Here is a 22,228-nt window from a genome sequence, read left to right as displayed (position 1 = left end):
TGGAAGGCACTATGAATGCTGAAAGGTATATAAAGGTTTTAGAGCAACATATGCTGCCCTCCAGACGACGTCCATTTCAGGGAAGACCTTGTGTATTTCAGCAGGACAATGCAAAACCACATACTGCAGCTATTACAACAGCATGACTTTGTAGTAGAAGAGTCCGGGTGCTGAATTGGCCTGCCTGCAGTCCAGATCTTTCACCTATACAAAACATTTGGTGCATCATTAAACGAAAAATACATCAAAGATGACCACGAACTCTTCAGCAGCTGGAAACTTATATCAGGCAAGAATGGGACCAAATTCCAACACCAAAACTCTAGAAACTCATAACCTCGATGCCCAGATGTCTTCAAACTGTTTTGAAAAGAAGAGGAGATGCTACACCATGGTAAACATGCCCCCGTCCCAACTATTTTGAGACCTGTAGCGGGCATCAAATTTGAAATGAGCTCATTTTGTGCATAAAACTGTAAAATTTCTCAGTATAAACATTTGTTATGTTATCTAAGTTGTATTGTGAATAAAATATTGGCTCATATGATTTGAAATTCTTTTAGTTTTCATTTTATTCAAATTAAAAAAATGTCCCAACATTTCTGGAATTCGGGTTGTATAATTTTTATATTAAAAAATTATATTTAATTAATACATATAGTGACTGCACCATAAGGGGATGTTCTTTGGCATATTCTTATGTGAACATTTAATTATTTATCTTGTATTGTTGTAGAATTGTTTACCCATCATTTTAATTGTCTAAATTACAGTGGTGCAATTTGCTGCGTTCAGTTTCTTCATGACTGACTTCATATTCACATATCACGGTTCACTGCTTTTAACAACATGGTTTGCCTTTCAAAAACTTCCGCTGATTAGATGGACTTTCATTATAATCCACTGGAGAGTGAACATCATATACAGTAGCGCTTATTGCAAATAAAAGTATTTATAGTGCGAGCTTTGCATTTTCTAGTACATTAGAAATATACTCTCTGCCTGTAGTTTTAGACCTTAGTTGAAATCTGCAATATTTATAAGCTGCAAAATGTATAATTCCAGTATTGCAGTACTTGGAGTCTTGCTGGTTAAGACTAGTTAGATCAGATATCAGATATCTTGCCATCAAATCAGGTGAAGCTGCAGAAAATTATGTTAAAAGATGAAACATAAATAAAAATAGACCCCATCAAAAAGTATACGTTCATTCTTTTCTTTTCTTTTTGTCTAATAAAAATGCAACCATAGTATAAAACATGAAATTGGGATATTAACATTATGTGATGTTCTGTTGAAAAGTGAAAATTGTATACTTTCTCAGCTAACTTTAATCAATAATTCAAGTTATCATTTTTAAAAAGAATCAGCGACCATTTCTCTGATAGGTCCTTCAGGGTATCTTGGAGGGGTGAGGTTTCTAAGTCACAACTTCTTGCTACTGGGGTTCCTCAAGGTTCAGTGCTTGCACCACTTCTCTTCTCCATTTGCATGTCATCTTTAGGATCTGTCATTCAGAAGCATGGCTTTTTCCATTATTGCTATGCTGATGACACTCAACTTCTCATTCCAACCAGATGATCCGACAGTAGCTGCTCGCATTGCAGTCTGTCTGACAGATATTTCTGGCTGGATGAAGGTTCATCACCTTCAACTCAACATTGCTAAGACAGAATTGCTCGTAGTCTCAGCTAACCCAGCACTTCATCACAACCTCTCTATTCAGATAGGTTCGTCAACCATAACTCCTTCCAGAACAGCCAGGAACCTTGGAGTTGTGATGGATGATCAGTTAAGCTTCACAGACCATATTGCTCCGACAGCCCGGTCCTGCAGGTTTGCCTTAAACAACATTAGGAAGATTAGACCCTTCCTAACAGAGCAGTCATCACAACTCATTGTCCAAGCTCTTGTTCTCTCCAGACTGGACTATTGTAATGCTCTCTTGGCGGGCCGTCCTGCATGTACTATTAAACCTCTGCAACTGATCTAGAATGCAGCAGCCAGAGTGGTCTTCAACGAGCAGAAGAAAGCTCATGTCACACCTCTCTTCATCAGGTTACATTGGCTGCCAATAGCCACTCGCATCAAATTCAAGGTATTGATGCTCGCCTACAAGATAACCACTGGCACTGCACCAATTTACCTAAACTCACTAGTTCAGACCTACGCGCCCTCCAGAAGCTTGCGTTCTGCAAATGAACGACACCTCGTGGTGCCAACCCAAAGAGGCACAAAATCACTCTCACAGACCTTTTTCTGGACGGTCCCCAGCTGATGGAACGGCCTGCCTATCTCAATCAGAGCAGCAGAGTCTTTAGCCATTTTCAAAAAAAAACATCTGAAGACAAATCTTTTTCGCCATCACCTGACCAATTAATACTAGCACTTACCTATTCTACTCTGTTCGTTTTGGTCAAATTTATTTTAAAAAATAATTAATTAATTAATTAATTAATAAAATATATTCCTTGCTATGTGCACTGTGCTAGACTAACTGAGACTTGTCACAGCACTTGCACGGTATATTGTTGCTGTCTTGTTGGTCTGTTTGCTTCTACTTTGTAAGTTGCTTTGGATAAAAGTGTCTGCCAAATGACTAAATGTAAATGTAAATTAATTTTTGACAGTATGAGTTGAACATATTGCTTAAATGTGAAGTGTTAGATTGGTTTTGGCACCTTGTATACAAACAACAGACAGTTATGATCAATAATTAGCAACTTCCCAGAAATAAATCTCCCATCTAAATACAAGTTTTCTCTTTTTTGAATGCCTAACAATTTTCTAGTTATTTGTATTATTGATAGTGTGATGTGTACTGTACTGAATTATGTCCATTGGCTGCTCTGTTCTCTTTTGTCTTTTTTTTTTTTTCTTTTTTCCCTTCATGCTGTCTTTATCAAGAACTGGCAATCAAACCAAGACATAAAAAACCTCTTATCAAAGTGAAGCGTCTTTCATTCATGTGCCACGGCAAACGGGCTGCACTTTGATTTCATTTGATATACAAATCCACCTGTGCAATTGAATTCGTTACACAGAAGACCTTGTGCATGTCCTTTTTATAAATCGGGTTTATCAGCATGATGCCATTAGCGTCTCTCCGTAATGTAAGATATTATAGGTTTCCTCTCTGATCCTCACATCAGTATGCATGACCGGACTCTCGTCTTTCTAACACAGCCGGCAAGACTCGGCAGAATAAATTCATCTACTAATCAAGTGCAATTCATTTCGCAAACTTCTGTTCTATATAACCACCTCAGGAGATTCTAAAGCCACGTTTTTACATATCAGTCACTGGCCTCTTAATACCCATCCTCAAACTGCTTTCAGAAAGCGAATGCATAAGTACTGAGCATGAAGAATTGTTTTTCCTGCGTCCTCAAAGGACACACAGTTTCTCCGTTCTGCTGAGTTGTGTTTGTCACCATTGATTATGTAATTATATGCTTGAGTTTTAAAAGTGGGAAAACATTTAATGTTAAATTTAAAGCTTTCCTCCTTAACTCGTCATGGTAACCATCAACCAAAACATTTTTTAAAGGCATAGTTTAGTCAAAAATGAAAAGGTATCACTCAGCTGTTTTCCACTCTCATATGACTTTCTTTCTTTATGGAATACAAAAGAAAACATTATAATTAATGTGCTTGTAGCACTTTTTCATGCAGCTGTCATGATTCAAGACTGAAGCTCTCAAGTTTTAAAACGGTGCAAAGGCATGTTATATAAAATTCCTTACAACTGCATTTCTACTCTTCTAAAGGCACCAATTCATAGTAATTGCATGGAATGATCAAAATATTATTTTGTTGTCCACAGAAGAAATAATTCATTGGAGTTAAATTTTATAAAAATATACAACAACAACAATGATAATAATGATAATAATAATAATAATAATTATTATTATTATTATTACATATTTATTTTGTATTTACAGTATGCATGTTTTTACGTAATATTATAAATATAATAATTTAAATGCTATTAAAAATAGCATTAAAAAGACACACATGCGCGCACCCACACACACACACATACACACAGAACAAATGCCTTGGGCAATTATGGAGGGAGAATAATTCTGATCCACTTCATTTCTCTAAAGGCATTCAAGTCATTCTTAAACCCATCTTTAAATTATCTCAAATGAGCAGAGTTTAGTCATTTCCATTAATGTTATTAAAAGAAGCTAGTTTCATACCAAAAATAAGCCGATTCATTACAGCGACTGGAACATAATTTCAATGCTAATGATTAATATGAAGACACAGAGGGACGCTGGGTAAACAATAAGGCAGCCTGATTATGCATTGTCATCTTAGGTAGCAGCGCTGTTCGCTGTCTAGACAGTGACAGAATATGAATATAAAGACACTGGCAATTAAACACTGATGATACAGAACAACCCACTTTCAATATTGTATTACAAAGTTGACGTAATCTTTCATCACAGCTGAGGATAAAGAAATGTGAAATGAATCAGTCGTCTGCAGCAGCATGAGAGAAGACTTGTTCTCTCATCAGAAGCCACGTCCTCATCCCATCAAACAACACAATTTTAAGTTCAGAAATTAATTGTAGATAAATAAAGTTTAAAGTACATATATCAGTACAGTACAGTAATTCACATATCAGACTCTTTCTGTGCATGCAGTTCATTGATAAATTGAAGTGGGGCCAGAGGCACAGCACTCTTTTATCTAAACCGCTACCTTTATTTATTTTTTTAATTAATTAATTCACTCATTCATTCATTCATTATATATTTAATAATAATTTAATAATATTATATAATATTCCTATAAATAATATCATGTATTAGCTCATTTCTAGTAATAATAATAATTATTATTATTATTAATATTTTAAAATTTGATTGATCCATTCATTGATTCGTTCATTCATTCATTGAGAAGAGACCCCCATATGATTGTAAAGTGCTTTGGGTGTACAGCAATACACAATAAAAGCGCTATAAAAATGCATCATTCATTCATTCATTCATTAAAGTAAGTGTTTTTTTTTTTGTTTTTGTTTGTTTGTTTTTTGTTTTACTTCATGGTACTACAATATACAATCATTCAAATAAATAAAGACATTTTTCAAAAACATATCAAATCAACACGGATCCTAAGATTAAATTTCTAACAGCTTAACATGTTTTAAACAAGATTTTTAATTCAGTCTTGTGTCATTATTTGTCAGTGACCCTTGAATTTGCTTCTGGCAAGTGGAAGGTTTGAAACAAGCTCATTAAAATTCAGATATCATATTTCCCTGTTTTCCTTTCAAAATATTCCTTCTACAGTACCTTTTGTTTTCATGCATGTCAGGAGACACATTCTCTCAATTCAAACGTTTCACAGTTTCCCTGCGGTCAGCTAATTAATGACCATTATGTGTCCTGCGGCCTTCAAAGAAACTGTGCTTTAATAAATCAATCATCTGATCGATTGTCACATAGGAAGAACTGTATGTCCCTGTCTAATTATTAGCATATGAAGGTGTAAAAGGCTCTTTATTTTGCGGTGCTCCTTTGGTGTCTTGTCTAGGGGGATTTTAATGGAAATCTCTTATCTCCGGAAAGTCTTTCAGGTGTTCAAAAGGCTTCCTGTTAAATAATATAATCCCTAAAGCTCCGACAATTACCACTAATTCCATTTTAATTCAGTGGAAAGGTGAAGTGACAAGGAACATTTTATAGCTTTGGAGCTGAAAATGTAATTTTGATTTCAATTACTCTTCAGAGAGTTAGGGCTGAATCTCCAAAAGACAGTGAAGATACTGGACTGGAAACAACAGTTTTGGCAACTACTGTTCGATTTCAAAAACAAACGATGCTGTACAAACAGAAAAGCTTTGAACAGTTGAAGTTGATTTTTGCCAATAGTTACTTATGCTCAAATTGTTCTGACCCTGTGTTATTTTCTTTTATCTGTAAAACTCCTGACCTGTTATCCATATAAACAGTTGGTAATTTACACTTTGTATGACTTCAGAAGACTTATATATTGTGCAATATCATGCACAAGTTTTATGGAGTACTTTTATGAAGAGTTTTTGACAAAATTTCCATTTGGGTGAAATATTAATTCTTAAAGTTTTTTTGTAGAAAGAAACTTTCTACATCATGTTGTTACGTTTTGAAAATGCATCAAACCTTCATTATTGATTAGATATATCTTTTGATCACTGGATTGCATGTTGTAATAGTCTTTGAACTACCCATCAGAACCTTTTTCCACATGTTTTTAACCAGAGATGCAATTTTCACAGCCTGTCCTGATGAGTGAAAGACCGTATCATGCTACTGATGCCAGAGCCAGAAAAACATCTAATGGATCCAGCCATTTTAAAATGAAATGGTATTGTAGAGATCCCCAAATTAATAAAAAAACAAAACAAAACAAAAAAAAAAAACACTGAATTCAAGATGTAGATGAGTTTGTTTGTTCATGGGAATAGATTTGGAGAAATGTAGCATTACATCACTTGCTCACCAATGGATCCTCTGCAGTGAATGGGTGCCGTCAGGATGAGAGTTCAAACTACTGATAAAACATCACAATAATCCACACAATTCCAGTCCATCAGTTAATGGCTTGTGAAGTGAAAAGCATTAATCAAGACTTTAAACCGTCATTCGACTCTAGGTCATCTCTTCTGGCCAAAATACAAGTCCATAATTCATAATAACACTTTATTCAGTGAAAGTCCATCCCCTGTTGTCCTCATACATCAAAATCCACGCACATATTTGTTTAGAACTGTTTTAGACTATTTTCACTTGTAAATAGAGCTTGATCTGTTCATGACTTCTTTACTGGAGAAAGGAATATTATGGATTATGGACTCGTCTTTATGCCAGAAGCAACAATTTTACATTAAAATTGTCTCAATGATGGATTTTTTTCTTGAAAAAATTCAGTCTGTCGCTTCACAAGACATTAACTGATGGACTGGAGTGGTATGGGTTACTTGTGGATTATTGTAATGTTTTTTATCAGCTGTTTGGACTCTTATTCTGACGGCACCCATTCACTGCAGAGGATCCAATAGTGAGCGAGTAATGCTAAATTTCTCCAAATCTGCTAATAAGAAATAAAAGAAAGAACATTTTTAGGTGAACTATTCCTATTAAGCATTTATTATTATTATTATTATTTTTTTTTTTTTACACTAATATATGATTTAAGGACTGAAGCCACTGCCTTGCTGATAACAGAGTTGAATACCTTTACTGACCCATGATACTGTGTATGTTCTGTAGGTACTACAGTATAGTGAGTTTATATTTAATCTATTTCAGCACTAAATCTCACGTTTGAATTCTGGAGGATTGTGAAGTTTTTGAATAAACTTAATAACGGGCATGTTTGATTGCTTATTCTACTTGACTTCATTCATTTGACCTGTGCTGTATGTGCTATTAGCAATTAGTCAACCCAAACAGGCAGAAACTCTAGCTAATTTTACACGCAAAGAGGTTAGTTATTCATAACATTTACATATTGAAATCTTGCAAACAGTTGGCATTATTTATTTATTTACTTTTTTAAGTTATATGAACATAGTTTAAAACTGTATAACTGATGGCCTTACATTGAATATTCGTCATGCTAACATAACCTTCACTGACTCGTTTTTTTTGAGTAATGTGTAGATGCTTTGTGACATCTGAAAATGAAAGATAGACCTCCATTCTGCTGTGGGGTTGATTTGCTCTTTATTTGTTACTTTTCCATCTGTGAAAACAGACAGAAATAAGAAAAAAAAGAACAAGCTAACAGAAAGAGAGAGGGTAAATGTCTGGTGGCAATTTGAAGATGTTTCAGGCCGTTATTGACCCCGTTGATCAGCCGACCTCCAGAGATCAGATGGGTTAACCTGTCCCAGCTGCCTCCATCTGCCTGGTAATGGAAGGATATGTGTCCTAAAACAAGTTTCTTCCCACTAACTTCCTCACATAAACGCTTTGAAGTGTGTGAATGCAATGAAATGTATCTGTGATTGTGTCTGAGTGGCATCTGTGTCTATACAGTACCTTGAATGCACCTAAAAATGCTGTTTATAGCTTGGCAGCTCACTAGGTTTTCAGGCACGCAAGAAAGTTTGCTTTTGGAGGCACAGTTATGTTCAGAATCTAATTCAACCTGAAAATGGAGCTGACACTGTGCACTCGATTTTGGTTGTAGCATATTTGGATTACAGCTCGCTGTGGACCTTCAGAGATGGTGTGAAAAAGAGAGAAGAAGTGAAAAAGAACTAATGAGAGCAGCCATTTTAGCGAGAGAGTCACTTTAGCGTGTATTTGCACGCAGCTCAGAGGCTTTGCTGGATGAACTGCAGCTGCTCGACAAATCAAACACGCTCCCCTGTGGAAACAGAAAGAGGAGTGTCTGTAATGCTTTACCTCGTGCTCAGATCCCTCCTTTTTCACAAATTGGTGTTATATTAATGTTTTGAGTGTGTATTTGTGCGTGAAAGAGAAAGAGAGAGAGAGAGAGAGAGAGATGGAAATGGGTAAAAGCACCATGGCCTTGTACTAGAGTGTAATGCTCAAAAGAGCAACAGGGATTAAAGGACTCGTTTTGTGAGGAATAAATTTTTCCTTGAGATAAAAGAGTTTGATGTACTACAAAAACACTGTAACTTTCAAAACTTCCTGTCCAGTACCAAAAGAGTGTTCACTGAAACAGAAAGAAAAAATAAATAAATAAATAATTGCAAGAATGAGTGGAAGAGAGAGTGAGTGGAAACGTGAATAACTGAAGAATGACAAATTTTTAAATCAATTTTTTAAAACACTTTGTTTTTCGCAAGGATGCATTAAATTGATTAAAAGTAACAGTAAAGACAATTATAATGTTTGCACTTAAATGCTGTTCTTTTTAACTTCCTCTTTTTATCAAAGAATCCTGGAAAAATTTATCATGAATCTCCACAAAAAGACTGGAGTAATGAATTCAGCTTTTATCGCATTACATTTTAAAATACATTCAAATAGAAAACAGTTATTTTGAACTGTAATGGTGCTGAAGCTTTCTGAATGTTAATAAACTGATCTTATTTCTCTCTCTCTCTCTCACAAACTTACTTTCTCTGCCTTTGTCAAACACACACACACACACACACACACACTTCCCAAACAACACAACGTGATGCAAAAACTCTTGCTAATGATGGTTCCTCTCAGCTCTGGTTGTACATGTTGCCTGATGGACTCAGTGTGTCCTAAAAAGCAGGAAACACTGCAGGTGATTTTACCCTGTGCTGTTAATTACCTCCCTTGACAAGCTCAGCGTGTAGCCGCTGTTTAGCCTTTGTCTTCTCACACACTCATGCATAAAACACTAAACAAGAGACTTTTCAACTCAGACAGAATAAAGAATATGATTTGACATCTCTTCTGAGAATTAACTGAAATATCCTCATCATGTAGCATCACACAGTGATCCATGGACATTATTTAAAACTTTTCTTATTTAACTTATTGAAATTATTGAACATCTATAAGATGGCTGTTATTGCTTTCATAATAATAATAAAATAAAATAAAACAAAACAAAACATTATAAACGTTTTAAAAATATATTACTTGCATGAAGTCTACCTTTTGCTTGCTATAAAATGGTCAAGTTATTCATCTGCTAAAAACTTCATTTGTTTTCTATGTTTTTTTTGTAACTCCCTGTAAAAAAAAAATCCGTAAAATTTACGGTAAAAAACTGGGAGCTGTGGTTGCCGGAATTCTACCGTAAAAAATACGGAAACAACATTTTCGATTTTACAGGTTTAACTTCAATTTATAGTTAAATACCCTAATTTCATTAACTGGTATAATGTTAATATAGCAACCTATTGAAGTACTGAAATCTGTTTTGTACCTTTGAAATACACTGATAATCACCAAATGCAGGTGGTGATGAGAAAGTCACATGATGAACCAAAGCCCATCACAAGCAGCTTTTAAATAATAACATATATAGAAGGTGCACAGTGTCATTCACACAAACACTAAACACCATCATAATGAGACTCATTAAACTGAAATATGCAATACACATTAATTTAACAACATTAGATGTAACATACAACCCTCATAAATATAACCGATAAGAAAAAACTAAGAAGAAACATAGTTATTTCAAAGAAAAAACATCAAATTCAAACAAAATTTGAAATGCAACGCAGGGAATTCTGTGAACATCAGTTTACGATTTTTCCCTGTAAATTTTACAGGAACTTACCGTTAACCATTTAAACATGTTTTTACTGTAGCATTTTCAGTTTTTTACTGTTAAAATCATGGTCATTTTTTACAGTTTGTAACAATTATGTACACATTTAACATATTTGCTTGCACCTTTGATAAATTAAAGATGCGAGTCAACATGCTGTCGCTTTAGATTTTATGGTAACTGTAGATGACTGTCTAGCATATCTCAGCAACAAATTTAATATCTATCTCAAGATAAATTAATAAATTATTAAACACATTTTCTAGCTGGGGGTCTAGTGGTCCTATGAACACGTCTTTTTTCATCCTAGTCTGAATCTGGTTATCAGATCTGTAAACATGCACATCCCAGAAGGCCGTTTGAGCAGAAAACCTCCGTTCAGGCTACGCTACATACTGTGTTAATTAGTCCCATTAGTTACACTCAGATTTGAATTGGTGCACTGGTGTAGATTACATATTAAGGTTAAGGATTTTATTTATGCCTACCATAAGGCTGGATAATCATTTCATTAAACTCGTAAAGGAATAAGTGGCCTTAAGTGGGAAACAGGTAAATAAGCAATTAAGAATGTGTGAATGAGAGTAAATATGTCTATGCCCTTGTACACAAACAACACAAAAGCCCCTGGAAAGCATGAATCTAGATCACAAACAAGGAACGTGAACTTGCACTGTAAATCATTGAGAAGCAAATGCATGTCATTGACACAAATCATTGACTCTTTTAGAGTAGAAACATCTGTGAGCTCAGTCTACACTTCACCCCTGATTAATGCTTAATTTATTAATGCATTTATTTGTTGCATATTACTTAACATCGATGTCTGAAAGAGCGGTGTATTTAAAAACACACACATCAAGGATAGGCCAAATTGATCAATTCATTATTAAGTGCTGTTAGCCAGCTCTACCAAGAGCCTGCAGGGTCTTTGAGATAATTTTATTTAGACAGTAGAAGTAGAATCAATGGCATCTAGATATTTACCCTCTCGAAATGTTGCCATTAGCAGAACTAATCAGAACTGAATATCTACTGAAGTTATGAAATGATACTTACTTATGCCAGACGCAAGTACAGGCACAAGAGCATCGTCTGCCATTATAAGATGCTATAAACATACTGATTTTAACTAACTTGCATGATGTTCTTCAAACCTATGAAAGTAGTTGACCTGAAAGAGAAGAAGATGCATCCCCACGTTTTTATGTCAATTACAATTGCATTGGAACGTATCTATGGAAGCCCATTTTCTACCACTGAATAAAAATAAAAAGGTAATTGCATACTTTTTTTTTTTTATCTCACAGTTCTGACTCTTTTTCTCACAGTTGCGAGTTTACATTTCTTTTTTTTTTCTTCTGAGAATTGCAAGATATAAACTCGCAATTGCAAGCTATAAAGCAATTCCAGTTATTTTCTCAGAATTTTGAGAGCTAAACTCACAATTCCAAGTTATGAAGTCCAATTCTGAGGAAAAAATTTGAAAATAAATGTGTGAAATAATGTCACAATTGCTAGTTATGAAGTCAGAATTGTGAGATATATACTCACAATTCTGAGAAAAAAAAGTTGTTGGCGAGTTTATCTCACAATTCTGACTTTATAACATGCATTTGCGACTATTTCACACAATTCTGCCTTTATAACTCGCAATTACGAATTTATATCTTGCAATTCTCAGAAAAAAAAAAAAAAAGTCAGAACTGCAAAATGTAAGCTCGCAACTGTGAGAAAAAGAGTCAGAATTGTGAGACAAAAAAGTAGTATTGCAAGTATCCTGCAATTCTGAGGAAAAAGAAAATCATAATTGCGGGATGTAAACTCCCAACTGCGAGAAAAAAAAGTTTAAAAAAAAGAAAAAAAGGGAGATAAAAAGCTACAATTTTTTTTTTTTAATATTATTATTCAGTTGAGGAAACAATCTTTCAAAAGTATCTTATTAGACTCAATGCAAAAACATTTCTCTCTCAGAGAGCTTCTCTGTCTGAGAGCCTGTAGGAATGAAACTAAAATGCATGAAAATACTGTAACTGAACTTGACTGTATTTTGTGTTTATTCAGTATTGTTGCTAAATATATAAAACAATTTGCCCTCAAGGCACCTTTTTCTCTTAAATGCTTAGATTAATCTCCTCTATGTTTATTCAGAATGCCTAGTTACATTTGGCTGAATAAAACTAACTTCAAAAGAAAAATGGCTGTCAGGGTCTTTATTATCTCTTCTTTCTCCTTAGTTTCTCTAGAGCAGGTAGTAAAATGGCCAGGCACAACATGTCTGTCACAAATCTTTGCCTGTTGCAACTGAACATTTGGGATTTCACTATTCCACTGTTGCATCATCTTCTGCTGTTTCTGCTGCATATTGTTTGACTCAAAATGCAAGAAATCCATATAGTCGCTCTGCTCCGCTGTCCTCTCATTAAATACTCTGTCTGCCCGTGTCATTGTGGGTGCTGAGTGAGAAAAGGCACTGGGACTGGGGCTGCAGCCCTGAAAGCACAGAGCTATCAAATCCCCTCTTTGAATTTCCCCCAGAATATCTACGGCCGAATGCACAGAACAACACACACACACAAACACACACACACATACATGCAGTAAGGTGAAGTTGACCAAAAATAAAAATTCTGTCATTATTTACTCACTCTCATGTCGTTCCGAACCTACATGCCTTATTTTCTTCTAAAGAACACCTTGGAAACTTTTCAAATTAATAAACGTAAATGAGGACTATGGTTGTCAAGCTCCAAATGTCAGTAAAGCACAAGGAAAGTATTATAAAAGTAGTCTATTACTTTAGCATTATATTCCAAATCTTCTGAACCCTAGAGAACCTTAAATCTTTACCCTAGAGTCTTGACCCTCTCGAAATGTTGCCATTAGCAGAACTAATCAGAACTGAATATCTACTGAAGTTATGAAATTATACTTACTTATGCCAGATGCAAGTATAGGCACAAGAGCTTCGTCTGCTATTATAAGATGCTATAAACATACTGATTTTAACTAACTTGCATGATGTTCTTCAAACCTACGAAAGTAGTTGACCTGAAAGAGAAGAAGATGCATCCCCACGTTTTTATGTCAATTACAATAGCATTTGTAACGTATCTATGGAAGCCCATTTTCTACCACTGAATAAAAATAAAAAAAGGTAATTGCGTACTTTTTCATCCCACAATTCTGACTCTTTTTCTCACAGTTGCAAAATTACATTTTGCAGTTTTGACTTCTTTTTTTTTTTTTTTTTCTGAGAATTGCAAGATATAAACTCATAATTGCATGAAATAAAGTCAGAATTGTGAGATAAACTCACCAACAACTTTTTTTCTTAGAATTGTGAGTACCGGTATATATCTCACAATTCTGACTTTATAACTAGCAATTGTGACATTATTTCACACATTTATTTATTTTTTTCTCAGAATTGGACTTCATAACTCGGAATTGTGAGTTTAGCTCTCAAAATTCTGAGAAAATAAATGGAAATAACTGCAATTGCACGGAAAATGTCAGAATTGTGGGCGGGGGCGGGGGGGGGGGGGAGTTAGAATTGCAAGTCTGTATCTGTATCCAATTCTATAAATATAACTGGCAATTGTGAGTTTATATCTTGCAATTCTGAGGAAAAAGAAAATCACAATTGCAGGATGTAAACTCCCAACTGCGAGAAAAAAAAGAAAAAAAGAAAAAGTGAGATAAAATCTACAATTACCCTTTTTATTATTATTCAGTTGAGGAAACGATCTTTCAAAAGTATCTTATTGGACTCAATGCAAAAACATTTCTCTCTCTGAGAGCTTCTCTGTCTGAGAGCCTGTAGGAATGAAACTAAAATGCATGAAAATACTGTAACTGAACTTGACTGTATTTTGTGTTTATTCAGTATTGTTGCTAAATATATAAAACAATTTGCCCTCAAGGCACCTTTTTCTCTTAAATGCTTAGATTAATCTCCTCTATGTTTATTCAGAATGCCTAGTTACATTTGGCTGAATAAAACTAACTTCAAAAGAAAAATGGCTGTCAGGGTCTTTATTATCTCTTCTTTCTCCTTAGTTTCTCTAGAGCAGGTAGTAAAATGTCCAGGCACAACATGTCTGTCACAAATCTTTGCCTGTTGCAACTGAACTTTTGGATTTCACTATTCCACTGTTGCATCATCTTCTGCTGTTTCTGCTGCATGTTGTTTGACTCAAAATGCAAGAAATCCATATAGTCGCTCTGCTCCGCTGTCCTCTCATTAAATACTCTGTCTGCCCGTGTCATTGTGGGTGCTGAGTGAGAAAAGGCACTGGGACTGGGGCTGCAGCCCTGAAAGCACAGAGCTATCAAATCCCCTGTTTGAATTTCCCCCAGAATATCTACTGCCGAATGCACAGAACAACACACACACACACACACATACATGCAGTAAGGTGAAGTTCACCAAAAATAGAAATTCATTATTTACTCACTCTCATGTCGTTCCGAACCTACATGCCTTATTTTCTTCTAAAGAATACCTTGGGAACTTTTCAAATTAATAAACGTAAATGAGGACTATGGTTGTCAAGCTCCAAATGATAGCAAAGCACAAGGAAAGTATTATAAATGTAGTCTATTACTTTAGCATTATATTTCAAATCTTATGAAGTTGTGATAGCTGTTATTAATACATTTAAGTTGTATGGATTGATTATTGATAGTTCAATTGTTCTTTCATATCATTTACAAAGCTTGAAAGTTTCATTCCCAGTTCATTATTAAGTTCATGGAAAAGAGCACATTTTTCACACTTTCTCCCTTTGTGTTCTATGCATGCAGGAACGTTATATGGATTTGAAATTACCCTGAATGCTAAACAGGGTGCACTGTAAAAAAATTAAGACCTCCCCTGCTCAAAATTTTCTAGTGACTGATTACATCTAAATTTTTCCATTGGCCCAAATTAATTTCTGCGAATTGATTTTTTTTTTCAATTGTGGCAACAGTCTGTTAACATTGGCTCCATTAGAAATAATATGTTAAGCCAATTGAAAAAACATTAAATCTACCAAAGCATGTTATTGGCCCAATTAAACATTTTAAATAGTAATTTGAACTTGAAGGGTTAGTTCACCTAAAAAAATGAAAATTCTGTCATTAATTACCCTCATGTCATTCCACATCTGTAAGACCTTTGTTCATCTTCAGAACACAAATTAAGATATTTTTGATGAGATCTGAGAGCTTTCCGTCCCTCCATAGAAAGCTATGCAGCTTACACATTCAGGGTCCAGAACAGTAGGAAAGACATCATTAGAGTAATCAACAGTGGTTTTAACCTCAGTTTTAGGAAGAAATGCGAGTGCTTTGTTTGCACAAAAATACATAAATAACCACCTTATTTACTAAAACATTGATCTGCAACCCAATAGGGAAGGCACCACCACACTTTGGATATTATTTTGTAAATAAAGTAGTAAATTGCTTCTTTTGTTTTTTTTTTTCTGCAAACAAAACTGCTTCATAAAATTTAGGTTAAACCACTGGACTCACACTGAATACTTTAATGATGTCTTTCCGACTGTTCTGGAACTTGAATGTGTAAGTTGCATAGCTTCCTATGCAGGGTCAGAAAGCTCTCGGATTTATCAAAAATATCTTAATATGTGTTCTGAAGATGATTGAAGGTTTACGGGTTTGGGTACAACATGAGGGTGAGTAATTAATGACAATTTCCATTTTTGGGTGGACCAACCTTTTACTGTAAATCCTTGTTGTACTCCATGTTGAGTGCATACAATAATCCAAAGAGTACAATAAATACATTTACAAAGTCTCCTAAGTTGTCAAGCACCACCTCCTCTTCCAGGACAACGGAGGCATTTAGAACACTTGACAGGGCTCTTGAAGTGCAACTGCTGCTGCTTACTATTCCAGTTTTCATTGCAGTTGTGTGGTTCTCCAATGGCTCTGTAAAAAAATATAAAATAGCAATGTCAATATAAGTCTACATATAACTTCAATAACTTATGCGGCCTGCATTACACAGAGCCACATCACACAAATTACATCTAAGAGCTCAAAGTATTTGACACTAATATGGAATTAATATATTCAATAAGAACTGAGTTAAATACTCACTGTGAAATTCATAGTGGTTCCTTTTCTACACTTCTGACTAAATGTTGCCTCGTAAGCTCAGACCTAGCAATGGTGGGTTACACTGAGGGGAACAAAACAAATTTGTTACAGCAGAACCGTTTTCCTTGGGTCTCATACATTTAATATAATAATCATAAAGTGAAATAAAAAATAGTTTAGTTCAATAAATAGTAACTTTAGGTAACCAAGAGATAGGGGTGTGCGATATTGACAAAAATTATATCTCAATATTTTCTGGGATTTTATCGATAACAACAATTAGATGGACAATATTTTGGTGAGTGTGTTTTCATGCTTACATTTTAAGGACTACCGTGGACTCCTAAAGTTGTGATATTCTGCATATTCTGTGTGGTGGTCAGTTCACAGCAGTCATAGAAATTAATATTTTCAAACTGTTGATACATTCAGGAAGGAAACACCGACATGAGACGCAAATTGTAATTATTTTTTTTGGCGAAATAGAGCAAAAACAGGCAATATTGTGTCTAAAACGTAAGTCCCTTAATATTACCATCTTGTTTATTGAACTATTGTATAAAATCAATATCACATTTGTAATCATGTTGCTTTGTGGTAGAAAAAAAAATGTCACTCTTCGTGTGATATTGATTAACCATTTGAAATGATGTAAATATATACATTTTCCGCCCCCATATCTTGAATGGTGTGATCATTCTAAATACATTTTAATAGACAGATTCATGCAGTGAAAGAACACGTCTAGTCTAACCTTCATCACATAATGTATGCGTGCACTCTGTAGGTGTTTTTTTTTTTTTTTTTTTGGTTATTGCGATATAACCTTAATCATAATGTCAAACCCCACATCGTTAAAACAGCAATTATGATATTATCACAGACGATATATAGCCTATCGCACACCTCTACCGAGAGATCAGTGGGAGCTAAAACGTAACTTACTGGAGTGAATTCACTGTTATTCTGCAAAATACAATGCAATTTGTATAAAATGTATTGTGTCCTAAAGTAAAACATTCTGAAACTCGGTTTAATTCGTTTAGCGAATACTTATGTTAACTTATCAGAGGCAGTAAGTAATGTAATTTAAGGTAACGTTAATATCATACCCACGTTTTTATGTCAAAATTACTGAGACCTGCACTCTGTTTAATTTAAACATGTCTTAATAAAGACAAAGACTTTAATGATGGACAATCTGTCTGGAAATGATGTTTTGTCGCTCCTCAGCATCGGCTCCGCTCTCCCGCGCACAGGAATTTGAATCCGCCAACGTTTTTTCTCAGGCACAGGCATACACGCGTTTTTTTTCTGCAAGGCTTGTTGGGCCAACACAGATTTTTCACTTCTGCTTGATAGATTGGCTGAGCACAGTTTAATATGTTCTGTGAATATATATTTTTAATTTTAACTTCAGAGCTTCAGCTAAAATTAGTACAATGTATTTTTTTTGTTTGGGGGTAATTTTAGGGAAGCAATTTGTTGAGTCATTGACTACTTTACATGGACATCAGTAATCTAATTATTTACCTTGTTCTGAATAAGACAATATTATGATTAAGGTGTTTACATGAGTTGTTTTTAGAATAATCCTTTCATGTTCCCGTTTTACATGTTAGAGTACACAGATTGATTAATTGCATGCGTCATTACGTCACCACGCGACGCCATCCGACATCTCCTCCAGATTTTCACGTATAAACATAGACCGTTTCTCGATAGGCTTGTTTGAGATGAGCAAAATCTGCACAGAACCGATCACTGGCGATCACCGCGAGATGCATGGCGGTTAGAAAAGTTTCCGAGTTACTTCCGATTTGCTCTGATGTCATGCGACGGCGAGGCGGCTGTGTCAAATTGAGCAGTCGTGCGCAGTTGCTCTCCACCGACTGCGCTGATAAAAAGCATGATGGGAAACGACTGACTGACAACACAGCTTAAGCTCATTGGTTCAGACAACCGTGATGCTGCATTCTCTTCTAAAATGTTTTATCATCTGATTTCATGCTATTATGTATTTAAATTCTGCATGAATATTCCCAAATACTATGACAGTGCGATCTCTGTGTGAGATATGTGTTTGTTGTCATATTTTCTATAAAAATCTAAAATACATGTTTGAATTAAAATAAAAATGGATGATCAATACGCCTTTCGTATGGAATTACAGTAAACAGCAAGCACTTTGAGTGTCTTGTTCATCATATTCATATTCATATAAAAGCAACAGAACTGAAATTATATCATGTTTATCAGCAGCACAGCATATGAGTGAGAATAACGCAATATCTGCCTCTGATCTCGTAGGTATCTGTTCCACTTCGAGAGGGCAGAACTGTCCGTTTTGACTGCGCTTATTTCACTCCTCCCCTCACTGCAGCCGCCTACTCTCGCCTACATTTCAGGTGAGGCGAGGCGCATCTCAAACAAGCCTCATATGTGTTCTTCAGCGATCTTGCGTCCTTGTGTTCTCGTTCTACGTCATCATCAACCGTCAAAGTTCAGTTCCAGTTCTCAAGAACACAAGTGCAGAGGACTCAAGTGCCCGGATGTGTTCTTGATATACAGAGGATGCATCGAGTGCAGACTTGAGAGAATCGAGCCGTTAGAAATCCCAGAAGACGCTGTGGGCGGCCGCTGTACGGAAGCCGCTTTAAATTCGCTCTCGCAAAAACTCGACGGCTCTTGAAGTTGAAACTAAACATTTATCGTTTTGTTTTGCTTCATTTTAATAAAGTCTGCATTTTTATTGGCATATTAAAATTAATCTTATAGTCATAGTTAAACATATAATGCTGTAAAATAAAATGATATACAATTATATGAAAATAATATCTGTAATAGTATGAAATGTTTTAATAAGTTATGACATTTGTTTGTAATGTTATATTTATTGTTCATTGGCCGCTGCTAATGCTGAGACTATGCAAAATTATGCTGAGACAGCAACAACGCAGCACATCTCAATTCTCACAAGGATGTGTTCTGTGTTCTCACGTCCTTCCGAGTTCGTTCTTCCAAGGAAACCTTGCAAGACTCCACGAGAACACAAGTCCATTCTCTGTGTTCTTGGAATTGAGAAACAACCAGTTCATCTTCGTGATGATACCATATACAGTTTTGGGTGTTTCATTTTTAATTTTATGAAAAGCTTCAAGTGCAGTTAATTACGTGCATACAGACGACGCTGGTGTTGAAGCTCTTTTATTTGCCGTCAAACGGTTGACCACTGCCGTGTGTGTATCCTGTTGCAAAATGTGGCGAAAAGTCCTACACAATGGTAATAGTTTGATTAAAGGTCCCATGACATGCTGCTTTTCGGATGCTTTTATATAGGCCTAAGTGGTCCCTAGTACTGTATCTGAAGTCTCTTTCCCGAAATTCAGCCTTGGTGTAGAATTTCAGCCACTACAAGCCAGTCCCACAATGAGCTTTCCTTAGGACGTGCCATTTCTGTGTCTGTAGCTTTAAATGCTAATGAGGAGGAGAGAGGCGGGGCAAGGTGGAGGGTGAGTGTGGCCTTAACCAGCTTGCGGCCATGGTACCAAGTGCTAATGTTGGCAGTGGATGTATCGCAATGGCTCGTAGACACGCAGTCGTTCTTTTCAGAATCTGATCCGGATGGAGAAGCATCGGATGAAGAAGTTGCAACTCAGCGGCTACAGCAGGACGTCTCCAAATGGTTAGTTTAAAATATTGTGTCTGGATACGGTACTTTAGTTGGTTTATTTATGTATGCTGTTACAGTTATTATCATGTAGCTAATGCTAGCCTACGTTGTTGGCTTTTCATGTTGCTCTGATTTGCTATGGTTCTAAAGCTGTATTAGCATCTATATCAGTAATCTTTGTAGTTTAGAGAAGACTGTACTCTGGATAATTTTTTTAATGACAAAGTTGCCCATGTCCACGTATATTGAAGTCATGTTACACATGTTACACTTCATAGGCTCGGATAAAGGAATTAAAAAAATACTTTGGTGTTCATTTGTACATCCAAACACTAAACAACTGCCATGTTTCGCTCGTTTGCAAGTCATGATGTCTCTCGAGGAAAAAAAAATATATTGTGCTCGCCTCGCATGGTAGTAGCTCATTTTCTCATGGGCGGGCAAAGCAGAGAAAGGGGAGGTAACCTTTCCCCGTATGACGACATAAAGGGAAGATTCCAGATTGGGCTATCTGAGCTTTCATTTTCTCAAAGGCAAAGCAGAATACCCAGGGCTCGGTTTACACCTATCACCATTTCTAGCCACTGGGGGACCATAGGCAGGCTAGGGGAACTGATATTAATGTTAAAAAACCTCATAAAGTGAAATTTTCATGCCATGGGACCTTTAAGGTGTGTACATATCTGTACTGCACTTCAATAATGCGACTAAAATAGGAATACTGCACATGTCTTAATTCGATTTGTGTTTACTTCGATTATGATCGATTAAGGTAATCAAAAATCTCTGTTTACATGGTAGATTCTTAATCAGAGTATTGTCTTAATCGTATTAAAATCGGAGTATTGATGTCCATGTTAACGTAGTCAATGTTTATTTGTCAGTTTCCACAATTTTTCTAAATATAAATTTTTACAGTGTGGTTTGACCCTAAAATGTGTTTCATGTGCAATATATAAATAAACTTCAATAATAATATGTTATGTTAATAAATCATCAACATAAGGTTAATTTATTTGATTAAAAAAAAATGCAGCAAAAACAGTAATGTTGTGAGATATGATTACCATGTATCAAAGCTGTTTTCTGTTTTACTAAGCATTTTAAAATGCAATTTATTCCAGTTATGGCAGAAGCATTCTTTGATGAATATTCAAAACAACAGAACTTACTTGTAGAAATGTTTTCTGACATGTTAATGTTTTTGTTGTCACTTTTGATCAATTGAATGTTTTCTGGCTAAGTATTAAGCTATAAAAAGTTACAAAAAGTATAAAAAGTTAAATAAATAAATGACCGCACACCCTTGAAGGGCATAGTGTACAGTATATGTCAGCCGGGAAGAAGAAAAAATTGTGAAAGACTTTGTTTCTTTGTGATTTGTTTCTGACACAAAATTATTGTATGACTTCAGAAAACGTAGATGTATCGCAGTGCTTTTTGTCTTTTTAGCAGCGTGAAAGCCCCCGGTCACAATATTCTTCCATTCTATGGACAAGAGCAGCATGGACATTCTGTTTAAATCCAGTGGAAGAAAGAAAGTCATGGGGTTTGTAACCACACAAGGGGCTTCAAAACTACAGATTTTTCATTTTCCGCTGAACTAATCCTCGGTACGTCTTCGGCCACAGTATGAATCCACACAAGCCAAGGATCACGTCTCTCGTTCCTGTTCCACACAAAGACCTGTACATGCTCATTATTTTCTGCCCTATTGATATTACACCCGGTTTCAAGACAGATTTGTTCCATTTCTCTAACTCGTCCAATGAGCACTCAGGAAAATTCAGCAACTTTCAGACTTTTTTCGACCAAATCTCAGTTGGGCCGCTCGTCTGCCGCTCTTCGGCCCAGTGGAGGCCTGGTGCGCATCGGAAATTGTTCTCACAAAGCCACGTGAATAGGAAATGGGAACGTTTCTTTCACTTCTTGTGGTGTGACACTAATTTGCTTCCCCTTGCACTTCCAAGGCAATTAGCTTTGAAGCTTTTCAGAAGCTATTCTAGCCCAAGTCGATAGCTAGCGTGGAGAATAAGAATTTAAGCAGGTCCACTGGGGGAGGCTAGATAAACATATCAACAGAAGGAGGAGAAACCAGAGAGAGAGAGAAAAAAAAAGTGGAGGGGGGAGAGCAAAAGAAATATAATTACTCCAACTGCTCGCCTGTATGCTTGGCCTTCATTACTGGGCATC

The sequence above is a fragment of the Onychostoma macrolepis genome, chromosome 06 (genome assembly GCF_012432095.1).
Source record: "Onychostoma macrolepis isolate SWU-2019 chromosome 06, ASM1243209v1, whole genome shotgun sequence".
Classification (NCBI taxonomy): Eukaryota; Metazoa; Chordata; class Actinopteri; order Cypriniformes; family Cyprinidae; genus Onychostoma; species Onychostoma macrolepis.
The sequence above is the reverse complement of the archived record's forward strand: the minus strand, read 5'-3'. Positions refer to the sequence as shown.